The sequence below is a fragment of the Peromyscus maniculatus genome, chromosome 4 (genome assembly GCF_049852395.1).
Source record: "Peromyscus maniculatus bairdii isolate BWxNUB_F1_BW_parent chromosome 4, HU_Pman_BW_mat_3.1, whole genome shotgun sequence".
NCBI classification, from domain to species: domain Eukaryota; kingdom Metazoa; phylum Chordata; class Mammalia; order Rodentia; family Cricetidae; genus Peromyscus; species Peromyscus maniculatus.
In genome coordinates, this window is record NC_134855.1 from 45,671,424 (window position 1) to 45,694,746 (window position 23,323).

General features: G+C 39.6%; 1 protein-coding gene across 7 annotated transcripts in view; it reads left to right on the forward strand.

Moving 5' to 3' along the window:
* B3galt1 (beta-1,3-galactosyltransferase 1) overlaps positions 1-23,323 on the forward strand; it is a 567,531-nt gene that overhangs the window by 497,854 nt on the left and 46,354 nt on the right. For all 7 annotated transcript variants that reach the window (XM_042275403.2, XM_042275402.2, XM_076569592.1 and 4 more), the window contains one exon: positions 20,129-20,260. The gene's annotated coding sequence lies outside the window, so the exon portion shown is untranslated. The remainder of the gene's footprint in view (positions 1-20,128; positions 20,261-23,323) is intronic.

The following is a 23,323-nucleotide window of genomic DNA, read 5'->3' on the forward strand; positions in this document are numbered from 1 at the left end:
AAAATCAAGCTGAGTTTTCAATTCTGTGTCCGGTACAGTGTGCCCAGAGTCTCTCACTGTGAATTTGGTTCCATGAAGAAAAAGAGAGAGCTCTCCAAACAGACTTGTCTGAATCTAACAGATGTCTAGTGGGCTAGTCATCAAATCCCACCCCATCCATCTTTGAATCACAGCCACACCCTACACAAGAGCAAACTGCCTCTTGGACATCAGGTTATGTACTTGATAGAACAGGCATTTCTCCCACTTAGAAAAAAAGCAAAACCAAAACAAACAAACAAACTAAAACACAAATGAATGACACCATTCCTCATCCCTCCACAGAAAAGTATCCAATCTGCACTGGAGGACAGAGCCTGGCCAGCTTCTCCCATCAGCCTCTCCCTCCCTTTCTTGTCTATTGCCATTCCTTGTTGATTAAAATAATGAATTTCCCTCCTTCTAATTGATGGTCCCTTGGCAACAAAAGAAAGAAAAAAAAAAGCTCAGCTGAAGCTTTGAGATAATGGTCTGTGTTGACCTAATTAAGTTCTTAAGCAAGGTACTTGCACTTTTTCCTAGTTGTATTATTTATTTCCTCCTAGTTGCCCTTTTTTGGAGATGTGGCATAAATTCAAGGAGATCCACTTCAGATCCGTTTGCTGGCACTGCTTCAAGAGATGAATACAAATTACTGTTTATCCACCAAACACTTACATTGCATTCCTGCATGCTGGGCAGCATTCTAAGTGTTTTATAAACATCGGTGCTTTTCATGCCCATGACAGCTCTGTGGATGGGCATTCTCATCAACTCCACACACACTTACACGTGGGAAAATAAAGCACGGGGGTGGTGGGGGTGGTGGTAAGAAACCCAACCGGTGCCACACAGCTGGTTGCAACAGGATTCACAACCAGGTAGCCCTGCTCTAGAACCTATGATACTCACCAATGAATGATCCTATTTGGTTTTGTTAGAGGCTAGTTTCTCTTTACTGCAATCAAAATAAATCCCTGATCTAGGCAATTTGTCATCATTTTTACATATGGGAAGAAACTGGTATCTAAATGGCTCTGTGGCTTTTCCAGGTAGTAAATAAGCAGATCTGAAATTCAGTACATTGCTTATAAATCCAAACCCAGCCATAGATACCTTCTGCTCATCTAGGTCCAAGCAGGGTCTCCGAAGGATATGCACAAAGGAATTTCTTCCATAGAATCTCATTTCCATACTTGACTTTGCTATCAATACAGTCATTGGATCGGGCCTTTAACTAATTCAGAGCACATATGCCCAGAGGGTCCTGTAATGAATCCATTTGTAAATTACAGAGAAAGCCATAAATTATTTCCACATAAAGAGAGCATAGATCAAGGCTGCCATATCCCTATGAGCACTGTGGTACACCCTTAACCTAAATCATATTTTCTCCTTGTAAATGGGAAGGAAAATTACATTGTCTTGACCTTTGGATCATTGGATCTTGTATTTATTTTATATATTTCTCAAAAGAATTCACAAGGAAATACAGTCACTTAACCTTCTCCTAGAAAAGGGTACAAAGCAAAAATACTAGGCATGAAATAGACACAGTCACTGCTTCTTTATGGATTGAACTATCGAACAACTCATACTTTGACCATTATTTAGCACAATTTATGACTTCTAAGAGACCATTTATCAATAACTCCTGAATGATTTTTTTCAAAACAAGTACAAATAAAAAAAGAACAATTTACTCTAATCTCTTTGATAGGATGCTGATTATTGTCTTATTGATCTCAGCCTGCCATGACAGCATTGTTAGCTCTAGGTAGAGGCCACAGAGACACAGGGTGCCTTTCTCACTGTACTGCTTACAGAGATGGGGGCAGAGGAAGTGTGCCCATGTTTGGTACACACTTTACCTAATGCTAGTAAATTAATAGAGTGCCATGACTTGAAAATAAATAAAGCGTGACTCCTGTATTCAAGGAGTTTGTGGGTTGGTGAAGAAATGGAGTTACAGAGACTATCCTGAGTACTGGTAGAGTTACTGAAGTGACATGAAGAGGGTGACGAGCCAGCTACATGAGCCAACCAGCATTCTTTCTCTTTGTTAGATCCTGAAAGGTGAGTAGGAGCCAGTTAAGGAGTGTCTAAAAAGGAAATTTTATGATAGGGAACTTGACAAGATGCAGATCATACAGCACCTTTTATACCAGGAAGATGTTTGAACTTTGTTCACATTTCCTGGCAGTACACATATGTTAAGGAATTTGAGAGAAAGAATGACAGGACATTGGTCCTTTACTGGGGGGAAAAATGAGTCTGCTAGATGGATAGAGATGCGGGGTTGGGAAGACAGTAAGAAATCATCCTAGGAACCCAACCGAAAGGCCTTTAAGAACAAAACCAAGGTGAGGGGGCAGCAATTAGGAGATAAATTGCTGGAACTGAGAGAAGGACACCATGGAAAGCCTAGTAGATGACCTTTATTATGGGACTTGCTGTGAGAAAGGTAGTGCCATGCTCTAGACTAGGTCAAATATTAATCACCTTAGTTATTTACAGCATCAAATAACAAGAAATTCAATTAAGACATCGTAAACCAGTAGAGACCTTATCACTTCTGGAAGGCATAGCACTTGTAAGTTCAGGACTGGTCCATTCAGCCACACCTGCCAGAGTCCCTGCCAGCGTCTTTCCACTCATGCCTTTTATCTTTCCACCATCTACACTGCTCACAGACATGGTGCCCTGTACATAGCCCCAGGGATTCCACCCCAACCTACGGCAGTTTAAAAAAAAATGAAAAGGAGCTGCACCCAAATGCCTTTAGCATCTGTTCATGCATACAAGTCTGAGTGCTAGGACAGACTCCAATGTCCTGCTCAGCCCTGCCATCTACAGAGAAAAAGAGGGCCTGCAGGACAGAGCCAGGTCCTGGTAAGGATAGAGATGGGAAAAGTCTTCTTCTCAAGAAGGGCCCAGATGAATGAGGCTGCGTAGGAAATGGCCGGAGTTGCTGCAGGGAAAAGAAGAACTGAACAATTCTTGGTAAGGCAAGTGGGCCCAAAGAAAAACGGTAAAACCAAGATGGAAAATACACAGAGAGGGAGAGACTACAGAACACTCAGCCAAAAAAGAGATGTCTCCATCAACTCCCGACCCCTGGCCTAGGGGACTGTGGAAGCGGAGGTGGAAAGAGTGTAAGACCCAGAGGGGTTAGGGGATGCCCATGGATCTAGGCCTTCTAGACACAACAGGGCTGATGCACATAGGAAGTCACAGAGGCTGTAGCAGCAGTGTGCACAGGGGCCTGTGTAGGTCTGGGCCAGACGGAGTCTTAGAGATGAAGGTATTGGGACACATACCCCATTCCCTAACCCAGAAGCTACTTCTAATTGATAAGCACTTGAAATGAAAAAAAAAATTTTTCTTCAAGAGAGTCTCAGTGGGACACAAACCACTCTCAAGGATAGGGCCCCGTGTCCAGCAGTAGATGGCCAAGACAAAATGAACTCAGTGCCATCCTTGGAGGTTCTTTGTCTCATAATGTTGTCAGGGTATTTTTTTTTAACCTTACATGCCCCCTATGTATATATTATGGCTTCTGGTTTTGACTTTTTATGGGATTCCTGTGTGTGCAAATGTGTGTGTCTCTGAGTCTGTATGTGTGTCTTGTGTGTTTTTTTGTTTTTTTGTTTGTTTTTGTTTTTTTTGTTTTGGCTCTTTTTCTTGTTGGGTTGCTTTGTCCTATTCTGGTTTGCTTGGTTTTGTCTTGTTTTATTTTACTTTTTTTTTTGTCAGTAGCCTGGTTGTTTTCTAAGGAGGGATGGAAAGGGTGTGGGTCCAGATGGGAGGAGAGATGGAAAGGAACTGGGAGGAGCAGGGGGGAGGAAAACCGAAGTCAGAATATAGTGTATGAAACGAGAAATTATTTTCAATTAAAAGAAATTTCAACATTCAAAAAAAGTTTCTGAAATATAAACAACCAAATAACCCATGTTTTAGAAACTGTGAGGATCAAGCTGGTAGCTTACATAATTTTTATTTATAGCAGTAAGAATTTAGGCTTCAAACTGATGTTGGGCTGACACATCTAACCCCACACACTTAGTAGATACCTGGATCATAGACACTCATTTCTGTGGTTTCAAGCATCAGGATTTCTGTAGCTATAGACTCCATTTCTCTACAATGTACTCACAGGGGAAATGTGAAGATATCAGACCTCGGCCTTTGCTTTTACTTCAAAACTAGCCCATGTCCTCAAATGGAACTTTTGAAAAAGAAGTTTGGAAGTTTCTCCCCTGCCTTTTTTAGTAAAGAGGAATCTCAGCTGGTGTTTTGTGCCCTCACGGACACCGAAAGCCCTGTGCCCAACAAGGAGACCTTAGTGCTCTGAGCCCTTGTCATATCCTGGAGAACTACCTCTACTCCAAACATTCTTGGTGTTCCTTGAAACACAAACATGTTCTCCTGTGTTTAACATTAGTCTGATTCAATTACTTTTTCAGTTTTATTATTACTAGATAAACTAAATCCTCATGGTGAGCCTGACAAATGTCATGTTTTTAATAAAGAAACACACCACCTAGAACATGTTGTTTTAGTTTGTGAAGTAGATTAGAGTTACTTCTGTTGATTTACAGCTGTATAAAAAAATTACAATAGAAATATCTGCTGTGTTGCTTAACTTCACATTATTTTAAGCAGATCATTTAATAAACAAATTATGTGTAGAAAACTTCCCTTATTTGGTGGCCACACAGTGTAGCAGGAATCTTAAAAGGTCTTATTAATTAAATCCAACCTGAGGCCAGTTATTGGGGTCAATGCTGGTAGATCAGACAGACAGGACAAACCACAGCTAACCTCACCTGGCCAACTTCAAAAGCCTGAAGCTTAACCAGCTAAAAGGTTCTAGTTTCTGGTCCTCACGCCTTCTATACCTTTCTGCCTTCTATCACCACTCCCTGGGATTAAAGGCTCACTTTCTGGGATTAAAAGTGTATGTCACCGTGCCTGGCTGTTTCCAGTGTGCCCTTGAACTCACAGAGATCCAGAGGGATTTCTGTCTCTGGAATGCTAGGATTAAAGGAGTGTGCTACCACTGCCTATTCTTTATGTTTAATATTGTGGCTGCTCTGTCTCTGACCCCAGACAAGTTTATTAGCATGCACAATATTTGGGGGAATACAATACCACAACACAGTTTAACTGATATCTTAAACTGTTGACCCTTCCCTGGATGACCCAACAGACAAGAAGGTCAAGAAGCTTTGTTGTGCCCCTTATTTTCTTTGTCTTTGAAACATACCCACAAAGTAAAGCCCCTTTGATGTTTCAAAAGGTCAAGTTCATTGCCACTGATTTTCTAACATGTTATTTGTTGAACAAATTCTTTTTATTTCCCTCTGTAAAAGTTTAAGTTGGAATGCACCAATGTGATAAACTATTGACCTTCATCCTGGTCACCCCGTTCCACAAAATCAAACTCATCAAAGACTCACCTACTTCCTACCTTGCTTTAAACTCCCTGCCTCCAAGGAAGTTAGAAGATAAATAATCATACAAGCTCCAAAAACCAATATCAATATAAAAGCAAATGGTTCTCTTTTTTTTTCACCTTTAAAATTATAAATGGATTGATGCAAAATAAATTTCAGAGCCTTGAGTACTTGCTTGCTTGCTGGTTGCAAACAATGGATTCCTAACAAGAATAAATAAAATGGGTGACTCAGTGTATTGGTGAAATTATTAAGGCCACTCCATGTAGTTAAAAGGGAGGTTTATTTTGTGGGGTAACTCACGAGTGAAGGGATAGGTAACAGGGTCTGGGAAAGGTGTAGCACAGTCCAGCAGTGTTCTCTGGAGAACTCTGCTTGGTCTACCTCCAGCATCCAGGGTCCAGGAACCAAGAGAGCCAGCGCATCCGGATCTCAGGTCTTCAGGGTCCTCTCTCGGTCCCGCCTTATAGGTGTGACCGTTACTGAAGCCTTATTGGGTGTTGGAACTTCCAGATCGAAGCTGGAATGGCAACCCACTACATCAGTGGGCACCGCCCAGAGCATAGTAAGCTATGGCAGGCAGGTCTCTATTGTCAAACTCAGCTTTGCCTGGCGTTTTGAGTATTTACATTAAAATTGTATTGGCAAATAACTATACAGATAGTTCCAAGAAGATAGAAGATTTAAAAAGCTGAATTAAAGGAGAGATGAAATTATAAGGAAAATAAGAGACAACCTGATTTGTCTTCACCCTATAACAGAAACCTAAAGGAAAGCTATTTTAGGACCAGTTGTTCCCTTTTGAAAATTCTAGTTAGGAAAATAGTGGTTCTGAAAGTCTGTCTTTTACACCTGCTTACACCTTTCCCCCAGTTTTCCACACCTTTACCAGAATTGCACTTTTATTTGCTTGAATTCACTACAATAAGTGGTCAGTTTTTATCTAAACTGACGTTTAAAGAAAATCCCCCCACCCAGCCATGTTCTTCTGTTCTGGAGTGCTCTTCTGTCCCCTTGCTCAAGTCCTACTCGACCCCATGCTTGTCTCTAAGGAAAGCCTTGAAAGCTGGGCTGAGCCCTATTCTCAGAGCAGTGGCTCTTACCTGTCACCAGGAGGGCCCATGTTGGTCTGCAGCCTACCTTTCCAGTGAGCAGCTAGCCCTCTAGGTTGCTTTAAATCCCAACACACAGAAAGCCAATCAGGAGTACTGAAAAAAAGAAAGAAAGAAAAGAAAAAAATTTCTCTGAGAGTTTCTCCTGACAAACTAAAATTGTCAGGTATACAGAAACTTCTAATGCTTACACAAGAGTAGTTTGAGAGAATACAGAAGGTAATCATGTTTGGTTAATCACATTTTGTGCCGTGAATTCATATTATAAGGATCTGATTCCCGTTAAACTGCCTACCTTAAATTGTGTTTTAATATCAGTCATTGGCTTTTATGGAGTTGATTCATTAACTGATTGGAATATGCTTCAGCATGTTGGATGCACTCGTGATATAATTTATCTCACCCTCTGTGAAAAATAGTTCTGGAATTTAAGTGAGAAGAAGTTATCTATAGAAAACAGCATGCTTTCTTTTTTTACTTTCAGATTTTAAAAATTGGTATATAAGTAACTTATATTTATTTTCTTTGCACTGCCTGCCAGGGAGCTCACTTCAAATCTTGGAAAGGCTATCAGAAACCAGTGAAAATAATAATTCTTACAGATGATATATCTGATTCTTTCATATCTTGTGTCTGTTTTCCCTTTTATTATTTGCCTTGTGATTATGTTTTATGCTCCTAAATTCTTGGTGGAAAGAGATGGGGTATGTGTGTGTGAAGTTAACAACCAAAAATGGTCTTATTGTGGCATAAGGATTTTCTGAATTTAAAGCTTATGAAGGATTTTATAGAGAATTACGATTGAATATTTTATTATTGTTTCCCTGAAAACAGAGAAAACCAAGAATGAACATGATAGATCATACTAGACATTAAAAAGCAATTAGTAAAAATGAAGGGTTTTTTTCCCCCAATGAGGTAGGCTGATGAGGGAAATTGTAGAAACGTTTTGCAGAGGCCATGAAACAAATGGAGGGTAGTTTTACAATTTTGGATGTCATCTTGAATATGTGATCCTTGTTGCCTGGGTTCTGCTGAGACCGTTGATACAGCTGGTTCACCACTTGTGAGTATGTGTTATGATTGGGTCACTCCTGGTATATAGAAAACTTCCTGTGTTTGTTAGTTTTCCGCTTGCTGTGACAGAATAACTGAAGAAGGCCACTGAAGAAAGAAAGGTCCATTCTGGCTCACAGTTTGAGAGCACAGCCCATCAGGGCAGGAAGGTATGGCAACAGGAGGTTAAGGTAGATGGTACAAACATCCCTAATTAGAATCAGAGAATGCTGACACCTCACTTCCTCCTTTGTATTCTGCCTGGAACACCGGCCCATGGGAGAGTGCTCCCCAAATGCAGGGTGAGTCTTCCCAAATTTGTCTTAACCCACTTTGAAAGCCCACACAGACTCACCTAGAGGCTCATCCAAATCCCATCAAGTTAACAATGAAGATTGGTCACGACATAAACCATATAGGAAGGAGGTCAATACATCTATGGAAATGCCAAAAAATCTTTCACTTACTCAGAGGCTTCTCTTTGTTAAAATATTTCAGGGAGCTTGGAGATTTCAAGAAATGCACTTTCATTTTATGTTGCTATAGATACCATTTCCTTAATATGGCACTTGTTACAACCTTTTTTAAAAAATTCATTTCATCTATGAGCAATACATTATCAAATTAAAAGACGCCTACATCCAAGCATTTGTCTGCCTGTTGATGAAAAGTCAACTCCAAAACACAAGCAATCATTTTTGAGGCCAAGATTAACAGCAGAATTAACATTGAGATTTTTTTTTCTTCATTAACTTTTACTAATAATGATTTTTTTTACAAATGTAAACAGAGTTTAGAAATGGTTTCAAGCCTTATTATTAGATTTGATTTTGAGTTTTGAAGTCACCCTTTCTGGAACGCCCTAACTGGCAGGTCATGATTTCATTTCTTTATGGTGCCTGTACTTATCAAGCTGTGAAGAGACTGTAATCTCATTAAAAATTGAGGTGGAAAGTTTAAAGCAAATGCTAAAGGGCAACCTAATTACTTTATGAAATCTGAAATACATGTTCAAGACCCACACAGAGAGAAGTTCTTAGTTTTAGCCAAAATTCTGACTTTGCCAAAAGTTCTATTCATGCAATATTTATACACACACAGACACACACACGCACATACACACACACACACACAGACACACACACACACACACACACACACACACACACACACACACACACACACATGCCCTCTCAAAAAATCAAGAATTTTACTTGCTTTGACCACTGTGGGTTGCAACTCCTAACATAGTGCCTAACTCAAACCTCCTCCAAGTACACATTTTTGAACAAATATTAGATGTTCAGGATGAGAGAAAGTGAGCATTTCCTTATCAACACCATGGATGCTGGTTTCACAATTACCCATCCTTTGGTGTTAAAGATACAAAGTTGTCATGACAGGAAATCCCAAAAGAAACTCATGGTCACTGAAGCATTTCCCAGGAGATCAGCACTCAGCACCATTATGTGATGCTTCCTAAAGTCTGGAACCTCAAGATTGTTTATCCCCATGATAAAATAGCCTATGGAGTGTTTTCTTACCATTAAAGCAGATGTTTTAGGGAAATTCCATCAAAACCTCCTCCCTCACAATGCATTATTATCCCTTTCTGTTCACAATCTTCACAAGTCCTCCTCCACAAGTAAGCAAAATCAAAACAAAATATAAAGAAGTGCAAATATAGTCTTAGCCTGAAAGGAAAATACTAGCTACACAAAAAAAAGTCATTAGCTGCCCTACCAAATCACAGACTTTGAAAATGTAGAATTATTCCTTGGTGTTGAAAATTCTCTTGGCAGGGGCTTAATGGGACACTCCTGAACCCTGTCTTTTCAGCTTCAGGAGAGGGACTCCCATTGAGGATCCATAGACAGACTTTGTAGGATTCGTAGTTGTCTGCATGAACTGTGACATTGCTTTGTCTCTAGACCTCATGAAGAGCTCAAATGTTCATATTGCATGTTGCAGCCTAGAGATCCAAACAGCATGAAGTATTGAAAGGCAGAGTCAAGAGAAGGCATCTATAGAATAGAGACACTTTCTGGACCTGTACTTAGATACCAAATACAAAAGGACTCCTGGAAAGGAGTCACAGGCTAAATACTCCTACTGAGAGTTATTTATGTGAGACAAATTCATGAGGAAACAGTGAACAACCAATCACACATATAAATTGAGAGCTAATGCATTGGCTCCTCAACAAAACCTGCTTTAGGCTCAATTTCAAGAAGTCTGTTGGCTAGTCATACACAGAGATTTGACACTCCATTTCAAAGACCAGATCCTGAGGCTCTGAAAACATAGGTCCTTCAGGACGGTGGATAAAAACAAAGCAAGCTGACTCTATTGGCCCTAAATCAAATAATCTGTCAAATAGAAAATCCACTCCATTGTTTTTTGTCTTGCCTTACAATGAATAAGAAAAATCACTGTAGACACAGGAGATAGACGAGAAAACATGAGTCTTAATTTTTATTTAATCAAAATAATTGAATTTCAACTGACTACACTTAAAATTAAAAAGTCTAGAAAATGACAAACATGTGTCTTATATTTGTGATGTTTTTATTCACTTCTTCACATACACATTACTAAAACTTGGCTAAGTTCCTTAGGAAACACCTAATAGTATATCCACTTTCTATTACATTTCCTCAAAGGATATAAATGTTCTTATTTGCTACAGTGAGCAGCTTCAATGTCATGCCACAAGACAGCACAGAATCTGGGATGATTTAGCATGGGGACATTCCAGGGCGCAAAAAAAAAGTATTTTGTTTAGATTCACTTACCACATCAGCAAGGGTTGCATGTAAATTGCAAGAGCTTCTTGGGTCAAAATGTATTTAAAATCATGTGATTCCTGTGTATTCCTAGCATCAATCACCACTTTCACGGGGGTGGGGTGGGAGGAATAAGCTCCCTCGAAAAACCAACTATAATCTCTTGATATCAGGCAGGGGAGGGTACTATAGCTCTTTCTTTAGTGTCCCAGCACAAGTTAAAGAGCAAGATGAAAGAATGATTCATTCTCTTTGTCCATAGATAGATATAACACAGATACAGTAGGGTAAGACCATGGTCCTGTGGTCCTCATGCACGTGGGGATAGTAGTATGATATCTTGTACTACAATCCTCCTGTGAGCCAGGCTTCATGGAAAGCGTATAGGCCAGCCAATGCCCAGCACATGGATTTAGAACCTAGTGAATCCGACTGCAGGCAGTGTCCGAGATGATAAGGTACAAAGGTAGTTCTCAGCTTTGGACTCTAAGTCTAGTGTAAAATAAAGCAAAAGAGAGAGCGGCCCTGGAGGTAGGTTCTCACATATCCCAGTGAGGTGGTGGATCTCACTTTATTTGATCATTTCCTTTTCATTATTTTTAATTATAAAATTAATATTTGAATGCACATTGTTTTAAACAGTACAAACAGCACAGAGCACAGGGGAATAAAAAGTAGGCACTTTGCACTGGCTATCATACCATCCCTTCCCCTCCCCAGAGGTCAAGTCTGTTAATTACTTCCTAAGTGTTTTAGTTTGGGATCACATCTAAATATTTAATGTAATATAACCAAGTGTTTTAACTATTTATATAATAGGATGCAATCATAATTGAAAATCTCATCATATTTATCATATCCACATTCTATTATATATCCCTGTGACATTATAACTGCTTCATCAGGAATTCTAGAAAGGTCTGGGGAGCACATCTAATCCTGGAAAGATGACTCCTTAATATTTAAAATGCTGTTGTCAATATGTTATTGAAATGTTTTTATGCTCTTCAGATTGAAAAATAATCATAACAAAACCCTCCAATGAAGCTGACAGTACTTTAAATGAGTTTATTTTTTTAATCATATGGGTATATATACATATTTTATATTTTAATAGTGCCTACATGTATGAGATATAATTGAAGCTACAAATAATGATTGGAGTGAAGATGGATTGTGGGAAAATCACACCATGCATTCCCACGCACCCTCCCCCCAACCTCTCCACAGCCATTACCACTCACATACACCTTGCCTGGGACATACCAGTAAACAACTTTAGAAACTTTCCACTGAGCACAGAAATCCACTTAAAGTAACTCTATAAAACCATCAACAATACAATTCTAAATGGGTCATTGTTTGATTTTCAGATATTTATGTGTTTTAGAGAGCAGATAGATTTCCTATTCCAAAATAGCTCGATTATGTTTTGATTGCAGCATCAGATTTTCCAAGGATCTAACGCCTCAAATGGTGTAATCACTTATACATAAGTTGATAATTGCTTTACAAAAATAAAAACCATTGCTGTGGTAGTGGCATAAAGTGGGCCTATGCGGTATTTTCTCTCATCCTTCAGCTTTCACAATATGCTTAGCTGTATTGTTTGGGATTCTGGATGTTAAGATATCTGTAGCTTTCCTGTATGGAAGAGAGGAAGTGGCATTTGTGCCCATGTTTTCGGGTAGAGCCTCTTCCAAGCCAGGGCTATACAGCCTCTTAGACATCTCTCTGACCTTCAGCAGATGGTTTTGCTCTGCATGCTCGGTTTCATTAGATTCCTGAGCAAAAGCCTGAGAAATGAAAGAACACTCATTCCATTTATCCAAACCTCTCCCAAGGAACACATTTCTGTTTATAGGGTACACTTTACTGTCCCATTCATGCTCTTGCCCTACAATGTGTGTCACAGTTCAACTGAATGGTGAGCAGGATGGAAAAGGGCCCAAGGCCCCATGGAAGGGTTGTCTCTCAAGTGGAGGTAGAATTCCCAGGCCTCTTATGTTCCATTAATATGTTTTTCCATGAATTATTACATGAAATATGTACACATATGCCCTGATATATAACTCCTCAAATTTTCTTCATTTATTCCCCCAAGGAAAGAGAAGAGTCAGCTTCCTGGTCTTTGGAAGTCAGACCAAGGAAATTTTAATCACTTCCTTGGAGTTACTCTTGTGCTTAGTTGAGTGTATACAGGTAGAAGTGAGTCACTCAGTATAACCGTTGAATCTAGCACCGATCACTCTAGTCATCTGTGTACTACAAAGCCCATTGTTGTTTATTGCCTGGAGTTTAAGATCTAGCTGCATCGACAAAGCCTCCTAGCTCACTCTTAATGCCCCCACACAACAAAACACATGGACTCAAAGACAGTTTATCAGATAATTTTTAATAGAGTCCCAGAAAACTCTGCACATATTCCCCAAGGTCGTTGATAGTTATCTTGGCAGAAAAATAGTTTATTTACCTCATATCTGTTCAGTTAAAATGTATGGCTTCCTGGTGATAAGAAATCAGGCAAAAATAAGAACACAAGAACAAAGTGAGCAAGGTGTGAGGACTTGGCACACATACCCTGATCCAAGCCAGAATCGGTTGCCCAGACATCAGAGACTTTCAAGGCAAAAAAGCATAGCAAGGTGATATATATCTGTTGATAGAGAAAGGTATGAGTGGCCGATAAGATCCTTAGCAAATAGGATTCTAGAATGCACAACTTGGAAAATAAAAAAAAATAATAAATGCATGAAACATGAAGTAGGTATGAAACTGCATTCAAGTAGCATAATTGTAAGGGACATGATAAGCTTGTAAATGTTCTCTTTTGAAAGTCTTTCTTTTCTGATGTGTATTGCACTTGTTCAATTGTATGTGTGCAATAAGAATGCCTTGCAAAACCCCTAGAATTTCTGCAATTTTTAAGAACTAGCTTCTACCATCAAGACAGGAAGGTCCCATAGTTTAAAAGCCTGACAACCAAGCATATATCAGGATTTATCTCATTCTTTAGTGTTTGGTCAAGTTTACAGAATTATTTGTAAATGACTCATTTATCAAGGCTTATATTTTCTAAGTCATTAAAACTTTTGTATTTCCCAAAAGTGCCAAGAATTTTTGATAAAAATTCATGTCATAATACATACTTGAATAGTAAAACCTTAAAAACAGGTTGGATTTTCTTCTTCCTTTTAAATCTCCAGGATCTAGCATGTAAATTATCCATAAAATGAAATGGGAAAACAGTTGTTGAATTATTGAAAGAGTAGCTCCATTTAAAACCTAAAGAAAAGACCAGATACCAGATCATTCTTAGAAGTCCGTGCTACATCACTCAAGAGTCCCTCTTAGATGAGCAGAAGCTTTAGCTGTTTTCATATTTAACAGTCAGTGAAGTTTTGCTCTTAATCACCAATATCCTCACTACATTATTCGTCATACAAATGTATTTAAATATACACTTAAACACACACACACACACACACACACACACACACACACACACACACACACAATTAGGGGTTATATACATGGTTTGATGTTTCCATGAGTCCCTTGTCACCTGAATTACACCTGTCTTGAAGGGATACAAGGAATGTAAAGATGGCTTAGTAGGTAAAATGCTTACTGTGCAACCATGAGGACCAGAGTTGAGAACACATGTAAAACATATGTGAGCATGGTGACCTGCCTTTCATCTCAGTCTACAGGAGGCAGAAATGAGAATCCCCAGAGTAATCTGGCTATCAAGACTAGCCAAAATGGCAAGCTCTGGATTTGCTGAGAGATTTGACTTCATTACATAAAGTAGAAAATGATCTGTGAGCATGCTCAGCATCAACCTCCTGCCACCACATGAATGCACACACAAGAACTAGTATACCGATACACATGTGTGCCTACAAACATACAAACAGACATACCCTTTCATGCATTCCACATTTACAAAAATGGGTACAAGTTCTTCTATATTCACAGCTTTGAGAATAATACAACAATATATAAAACACAGCACAATATTGTTCTATGAAATAATGAATAATACAGAAAGGAATTGTAATGGTTAATATTGATTGTCAAGGGAACAGGATCTGAGAGAGACAAACTTCTGGGCATGTATCTAGGTTAGGTTAATTGAGGTAGGGAATCTCACTATGAATGGTGGTAGCACCACTGTTCCTTGCACTTGGGTCCTTGACTTAATAAAAAGGAGAAAACTTGCTAAGTTCCAACATTCATCGTTTCTGCTTCCTGACCACACCTTCAATGTGACCAGCCATCTCCTATCTCTGTCATCATGCCTGCTCTGCCATGATGGACTGTATACTCTGAAACTGAAGTCAAAATAAACCTGTCTTTCTTTAAGAAGTTTCTGTCAGCTATTTGCTGCAGTCACAAAACACATAACTAATACAGGAATTGAGCTAATTTTAGGGTCAAAATGTGGCCCAAATCATATGTCATCAGTTCAAGTGAGATGACGACATTGGCCTAGACTGAGCCTGAACCCAAGTTTGAGACATGGGTTAAGTTGTGATTTGCAAGATGGAGTAATATTATGCAGTGAAAGAGCATTTGTTGGAAGTATGTGTTCCTCTTCTCATTGATGCTTGCTACAGAAATGTAGTAGGTAATAGAATAGACGTACCCAATTGTAAATTGGTTCTTTCTAATTCTAGTCTTGTGTGCTAAAATTACCACTGCTTGGGCTGGGGAGGAGGTGGTTCCGTTGGTGAAGTGCTCACCTCACAAACACAAGGACCTTATTTGGATCTCTAGATCCTGTATAAAAAGCCAGGTGGGACAGCATGTGCTTGGGTTCCTCATGCTGGGGAGACTGAGGCAGGAAGATCCATGGGGCTTGCTAGCCAGCCAGTCCAGGAAAATTAATGACCTCCAGGCTCGGTAAGAGACCCCCACTCAAATAATAAGATGGAGAAATGACTGAGGAAGAGATCCAAAAATCAACCTCTGGCCTCTACATGCACACAAGCACACATGCATTTATACTTGGACAGACATGAGAAGCAAAGCTGAGAGGAATTTCTGTATGGTCTGTCTATCTGTCTGTCTATTAAATCTTGTGTCTCCCTTTGCATTGCACATGCCCTCTCCTATGAGATAGAAGGATGCACACCTTTGAAAGGTGGTTTTGAGTAAAGAACATTGTAGATGTGCAGATTTATTTAGAACTGTGCCCTCGAAAGTCACTGCTGTCTGAGTTATAAGTGAATTCTCTCTCACCAGCTTTCTGAGCTTCTTAAATGTGTTGGTACCTGTGGATAGCAATGAGTTTAGTTTGTCTTCTTAAACATTAACTTTGAAAATACCTGGAATCATTTCACCCCAGATCTTCTGTGGCTTAGACAGTAACTGTAACATCTTCTCCCACTTTATGATATGTGGCCTAACCCTGCTCCAAAAATAATCATGATGTTATTAAACAAAGAATGTTATAATTAGTGTCCTTCTACTTCACTGGGATAAGTAGACAGAGTTATTAGTAGAGAGTGGTACTATCGTATAACTAAATTGTAGCTCAAGTTCTAATTGGTCTAATTAGACAAGCCTTGTATTTTCCCATTACACAAAGACTAGACAACAAATGATATAGCCACTTCTCTCCACCCAGCAACATCACTTCCTGTTTCCTCCTCTCAAGTGCTGGGATTAAAGGGGTGTGCCACCACTGCCTGGCCTATAGTGGCTAGCTCCAAACTCTGATCTTCAGGCAAGATTTATTTGTTAAAGCATAAACAAAATATCACCACACTAAATCATTTCAGATTTTTTTATGATTGCATATTTTTTCAGGATATGGCTTAATCATCACCAGTACTTAAACTTTGATACATCACAGAGACTTTGGAGGTCATTCTAACAGGTGGTGCCCATATAGGTTCCAAGTAAGCTTGCCTCTTTCAGAAAAGCGGACGTAAATATCTCTGGTAGCACAGTAAGGCTAAAAATACTAATATTAGACTAGTAACTTGTACATAACTGAAACAACACAAGACTTCTTAATATAATATACAATTCCTTCTCTGTCACCCATATAAAACTAAGAACTGGTCACAGGGATCTAGGCTTGAAGAGCTGAAGAAACATTCTCTGTAATTTAGTATTTAATGGTCAACCAGCTTTCCAGGGATTGAGGGCTAGAGAGAGAACCTGATTCCTAGTGTTTACTTATGACCGTGTTACAAATGACCCATCCCCACTAGCACAGAAGCATCTAAACCTGATGCTGTGAAAAGATGGGCATCGTGCTGCCCTGTGAAGCCTATGTAAGCAGGCTGGAGCACACACTAGTCTCTGCAGGTACAGCCCAGACCTGCTGTGGTGGCGACTCTAGCCTCACCTCCGCAGCAGGGGCTGTTCCCACAAACAGGCTCTAATGGACTTCCTGCGCAGAAATCTTGGCATCTCGGAGTCTGTTTCTCAGAGATACCTGCTATGACAAAGAGAAAGTGAAGTTCATTATTGATGAAATTTAGAGCTGGGAAGCTCTCTGTTCCCTCACCTAAATCCACTAACTAATGTGATCAGCTGTTTTCTCCACCTCGTTTCCCACTGAGTCACAGAAACAACCTTGATCAGCTAGTAAATAAGCAACTGAGCAGTATGTTCTGTTTTCTCCATGCACTTCCTTTATCCCACAAACCTTGGTTTGGTGTAACCAGAAGCTGAAATTAGAGATCCACAGGCAACGTCCTTTGTTATCACCAAGGGAGGGAGGAAGAATGGGGAGGCTAACCCTGATGTCCAAATTATTGCTATCTTCTTTACCCTAATATGTCACTAATATTCTCACTTAGCTCACACTTGTAAATATTCTCACAGAATAAGTAAATTTCTCACCCATAATTGGCACCGGAAAAATTTCTTCTTGCCAAAGGGAACCAAAAAAAAAAAAAAAAAAAAGGACAGTGCTCATGAAATGTAATAGAGTAATACACTAGAAGAACTATCACTCTTAAGTCTGGGAGAAGTGCAAACTGAATTAAAATCTGGGTGACAAATGTTGAGTCTAAACCATTTCCCTATAAAAAAAAATCACAGCGCTTGATGTAGTCAGTTTTCAGTGAATTGCCCAGAGAGAAATAGCAATAATGGCAATTACCCAAAAGAATAGACAATGAACAAATTAATTTCTACTTGACTTTGAAATACTGTTTTGTATTCTAGAACTAACATCTGAATGGAGTTGTGCTTTACATTCTAGAAAGCTGCAGTGCCTCCAGCTTAGTTACTGAAATTGCATGGGAAAAGTCAAACTGAAGAGTGGTTTGTACTTTTCATCTTGTCTTGTAAAGCATGTCTCCGTGTTCTAATTTAGTTCTATGAATTAGATGTCATTACCTTTTAGGATAATACTAAGTTTAACCAAAAGCAAAAAAAAAAATGCACCTATGTATTTTCAGGTTTCTAATTTCCTGATATTGGTGGAAATTAATTATTCTGATTAAAAGGAAACACACACACACACACACACACACACACACACACACACACACACTTGCCTTCCCCTTGTTTAGTGAACTTTAATTTTTTTAATATGTCAAAAAAAAAATCCACATAACTACTTCAGAATGAGTATCCAAAACATAAATTTACCTAAATAAGGCTTGAAATTTTTAAACTTGCCCATTTTCCACATTCTTTTTGTGGTTGTAAGGTGATTTCCCCTTAGTAAATACTGTGTTAAAAATAACTGGAGAGTAGCTGGCACAGCCACTTATGGTTTCGATCTTTGACATCATTTCCTCCAACCTTTGCTGCCTTCCTTTTCATCACTCAGTGTTTTATATAAAGTGTTCAATGTTAGCACTGCACAGAATTCAGTTTTATGTTATATTTAGCTCTTTCTTTTACACAGATTTTCTCTTATAAAAGCAAGGAAAAACATTTAATCTTCCAGGTGTAATTTTCCTGAATTGAACCTTCAATACTCATTTTAGTTATTAAAAGTCTATAGAAATTATATTACCAACATCATGAAAATAATCTATTAAAAACTATGGAACTTTCCATTTAAATTAAAATTTATATAGCTTAAAAATCATCTACATACTTTCATTTGTTCTTCTTTACATGGTATAATCCCATTACAGAGTAATACAGTTTTTCATAAGATAAGACATTACCAGTATTACAGTGACTTAAAATGCTTCCTGTGGGACTTCTCTGCCTTGCCATTTAACTTAGTAAGTATTTGATGTTTGACCAAATTCAATCTGCTACTCTTGACAACATGAAGTGTACCTTGAGTTGGACACTGACAAAGCTCAAAAGAGGTTGGGTAAGCAATGGCAGGCTGAACAGACCCATGTTCAATCACTGTCTCCTCTAAATACCATGCATAAGGCACTTAGTTCTCAAAGGACAAATAGTGTAAAAACCTAAGAGGACTTTGGTGACAGTGATAGATAGCAGTTATGACAATAATGACATTCGAGTATAAGTAAATGTTAGCACTTGCTACAAATACTACTTAGCATTTGTTATTACCAATATAGTGAGCATGTATGCCTACCTTGTGCAAACAATATTCTATCCTCTGTTCAACTCACTGTTTCCCTTGGTTTGCATGTAGGTCCTCGAGAGGTTAAATTATCTTCAAACCCAACCTAAACACATCCAACACACACACACACACACACACACACACACACACACACACACACACACAGTCATGTAAAGAAAATCACTCTGTATTTGACTGACTTGAACCAACATATAACTTCAGGAGACCCACTAGACATTGTTTCTACTCCTCAGAGCTGGCTGCTCTGGTTCAAATCCATCCAAACAGATGCCTATGGTTGGAGCCATGCTTCTGATGTGGAACAATATGCACTGTAGCCACTAACTTTCCCTGCATCCTTGCAACTATGAATGGTGAGTCTGGAATACCACCAGTCCTCCGTCAGGAAGCTTTGTACACTGCTAGTTTGAAAACCCAGAATCACAGCAGTGAAGGGCAGCTCTTTATTGGCTTTCAGCCAATTATGTGAACAGGTTTGGTCTATTTTGGCTGGTCTTAGAGTGGGCCTAAGTGAAAGTGGAGATCCTAAGTGAAAGGGGTGATAGTCCTCCCTAACACCTTAGCTCCACCCTTCTCAAGAAGCTTCCCATCTCTGGATGTGGTTGTCATCACTTGGAAAGAGCAGAGACAGTTGTATTGAAGCATGGGTGACTCTGACCCATCATTAAACCTTTGGCTTTACTGTTGGCTGTATGAAGTTTCATCTAGTGAATTAAATCCTAACTTGTACAACTCAAGAAATTCCACATAAAGTCCATTATTATTTATTTCTGATTTCCTTAAAAATCTGAAGTTGTGAAATCGTTGTACATTTTTCCTTTATGGCATCAATGACAACCATCAGTTTGGCCTGAGTCACAGCTGACTCTCCAGCAGGTCACATGGTCACTAGATAGACACAGTCCTTGTCAACTCACACCCAGACTGCTCCTTTGTCCGACTCACCTGACCTTACATGCCTGCCGCCCTAGAACTGGCTCAAACTCTCTTTTATTCTTCTTAAACTTTTAAATCTTGTATTCAAAGTGTACCCATATCCCATTCAGCTAAATAGAAATCTTTTTAAATTAGGGAATTCCTTGTTCTCTCAAATCCAATTAACTTCTGTTATATATAAAGTTTTCCCTCTTTCTGATGTCTCCTTAGGATTCTGCAAGTTGATGGACAGCAGCTTCTGGAATAAGTTTCTCAAATCTCTGCCCACCAATGGAGACTGTGACAGATGCTCTCTGCAGCTGGGGTGAAAAGAAAGCAGAGGTGGCAGGCTTGGTCCAGCAGGTAGGAGAAGAGCTTCCTGCTCAGTTGTGTGGAGCTGGCCACAGAGGAAAGTCACCACAATGCTATAAGATCCAAAGCCATCCTCTAATAGCTAGTGAGTGATAAGAAGTGTTGACCTTCATTTTATTACCCGCTCTGGATGTGTTTGGTCATCACTCAGAAAGTGAGGCTGTTGCACTAGAGAATGGTATTTCTGGCCCTCCTTAAGCCTTTGGCTTTACTGTGGCCTATATGAAGTTTTATTTATTTAATTGAATCCTAACGTGTATGTAAAATACCCTTGCCGTGAAAGACAAGAGAAAAATCATAGCTTAAGTAATTCAGCCTTAAAAGCCATATTTATATAGATGTCTTTGACACTTTGGACTGGTTGTAGTAAATGGCCTCCTTAAAAATGAACTCTTTCAGACCATGGATTTCCTTCAGGTGACCTGAGACAATTTCTATTTAAAATCCATCCCTCCAAGGCCATTGCTAATTGGTTCTTGAATCTTTGCTGAAATAACCTTGCCTCACAAGGCAATTGTATTTCAGTCACTTTTTATTTCAGTTGAACATAAGAAATTTGTATATAAAAATGAATGATGGTGGGGTTATTAAAAATATATAAAATGTAAACAATTGTTAAAATATTTTTCTGAAAGGAATAAGAAGGAAAACACCCTTGTATGTGATTTGCCCTAAATAGCATAAGATGATAAAATTGCTTATAAACATTCTGCAGTGTGGTTTGGGAAAAGAGCACAGTCCTCTCAAAAGAACACTAGATTCTGCTTGCTTCTTACCCGTCACCGTCCTATGACCTGTAGTGACTGATCGTGTGTCCTGTCTAAACTACAATTTCCTTATCCATGAACTGATCATCTATCTCCAAATGCCTTCTAAGTGGCAGCTGGACCATGTGGACAGCTGCCAGTGCAAGGTGGGAGATAGTACTGACTTCCTTCCCAGCAAGCTGATGCTCCAAAATCAAACACAACAACATGCCAGTACACCTCGGTCCTTCCTCTTTGTTCAAAGCAATTTCCACCAGCTATATTGGTTTCTACTACCCTTTCTGACTTCCATGATGCTTTAGTGAGTGGGTTTTGACCCTTTTCTTCTTGACGGCATGCCCAGTCAATTTCTGTCTCTGCCCTGTCATCTCAAGGCCAGAGGTAAGATGGGGCGTGGTAAAATGGAGTCAGCATGCACCCCAAAGGTCAGATGTCAACTGACATTTGTGCTGTTATAGCCATAGGATTCTCCACATTTAAACCAATGTGTTCGGTATTTAAATACACAAGGCAGATTGAGTGAGCACAGAGTCCAGCTGCCAACACTGTCTTTCCTTGTAGGGATCTAAGAGGCCAATGGAAAGCAACTAAAAACAAAACTAAACAAACCAATAAGACGACTACTAACTGTGACAAACACCAGAAAGAAACACACGTGCTCAGGCTGTCAGTGACTACACCCTGTTGTAGAACAGGAAGCCAGCAGAGGTGTGAGAGCCCAGAGAACTGTTGCCAAGCACCTCACTTTCAGTAGGCATCATAGATGCCATTCCCTGGGGCAACCTGTCTGCTGCTCTGACTCAAGATGTGATTACTCTGTCAATTGCTGCCTCTGTGGCTCAAAGGGCCCCAGCAATCCACAGTGAACAACATGATCAACTGTATCAAACTAGCCTGGTGAGGGAGCTTTTGTTACTGCTGTATAGAACTGATTCTGCCCTGCCCATTCCAAGAGGTATCTGCAAAGAGGACCAAGGATAAATCATAGGGTTGTTAAAACCAGAAGTCTTAGTCCTGGCTGCCTCCCAGCACTGAATGAAGGCCAATGTGGCTAGATTATAGTAAATTAGGAAAAAGGAGCAATCTTCAGAGATTTTTTTCCTACCCCAAGCTGCCTCAATGCTTGGCTCCTCTGATGTTTATATTCCTGGCAGTGCCTTAAACAGATTAAGTAGCTTGACTGAAAATGCCTTTGATTTGTTTACCCAAATCAAACTCTCACATTTTATCACATGCCTCTAGATGGTGAGGGTTTTATCAAGAACATTGCATGTGGGCTATTGATATGATAATGCCATCCTAATGCCTGTTTGGGAGGGAAGGGTTTTCTTCTTTTCAACTCATACTGAGCTGCACTGAAGACGAGGAAGGGCAGCCCACAATATTTTCCAATGAATAATGAGTAATATTGGGCAGCTTTTGAACTCTTAACTTTTCATATCAACTGCTAATTTCTGCCAGCAAAATCCAGGGAAAAGTACGAACTTTTAAAGGACTCTTTACGGAAGCTTTAGTGTTTACAAAGCAGGGGATTGTCTTTTGCATTTAAGATCTTGTTTGCAAGCAGAATACTGCCCCATCCACACTCACACTCAGACCGCCAAAAACACATTGCGTTGTGGTGGCATGCAGTTCATTCTCTTTGGAAGGAAAGAGTTGAGTAAGCCCTCCAGGGATGCTGCCCTGGGATCAGACAGCCCAGGTACTTCCTTATCCCTGACACTGCTCAGCTAGAGCACCACTGATGTGGTAATGCCCTTTATTGGGCTTCAGAGGGTTGAGAGGAGACACAGTCATCTGGATCTAAGCCGTCCTTGTAGCATTCTGAAAGTCTTAAGGGTTTTTATTTGAATAAAATCTTGATAAAAGAAAGGAAAAGTGAGGAAGAGAAGGAAATCGATCTAAGATTAAAAGTCAGTTTTGAATACAGCCCCAGCTCTGTGCTGAGGGCTTTCATATGCTTTGTTACCTCTAGACAATGCAAGAAAGAGCTCACTGAATACATCACCAAGCCACGGAGTAGGAGAGCACCCAAACACCAGGCTTCTCCATATGAGCCTTCTATTCGCCCTCTCGCATTGGGATAGATTTTAAAGTCCTACAATCCATCACCACAGTGAAGTACAAGATGGCCAAATCTGGAGTTTCTAAAGTCTTCAAAGGATTCTTCTAAAAGATGAACCCCAGATGACTGTTGGTCTAATACAGACACAGTTCAGCAAAGCTCCTGGACCAAGCTGCCTTGCAGGAAGCACTACGCTGCTAATTGCATGCCTTCCCTTTGTTC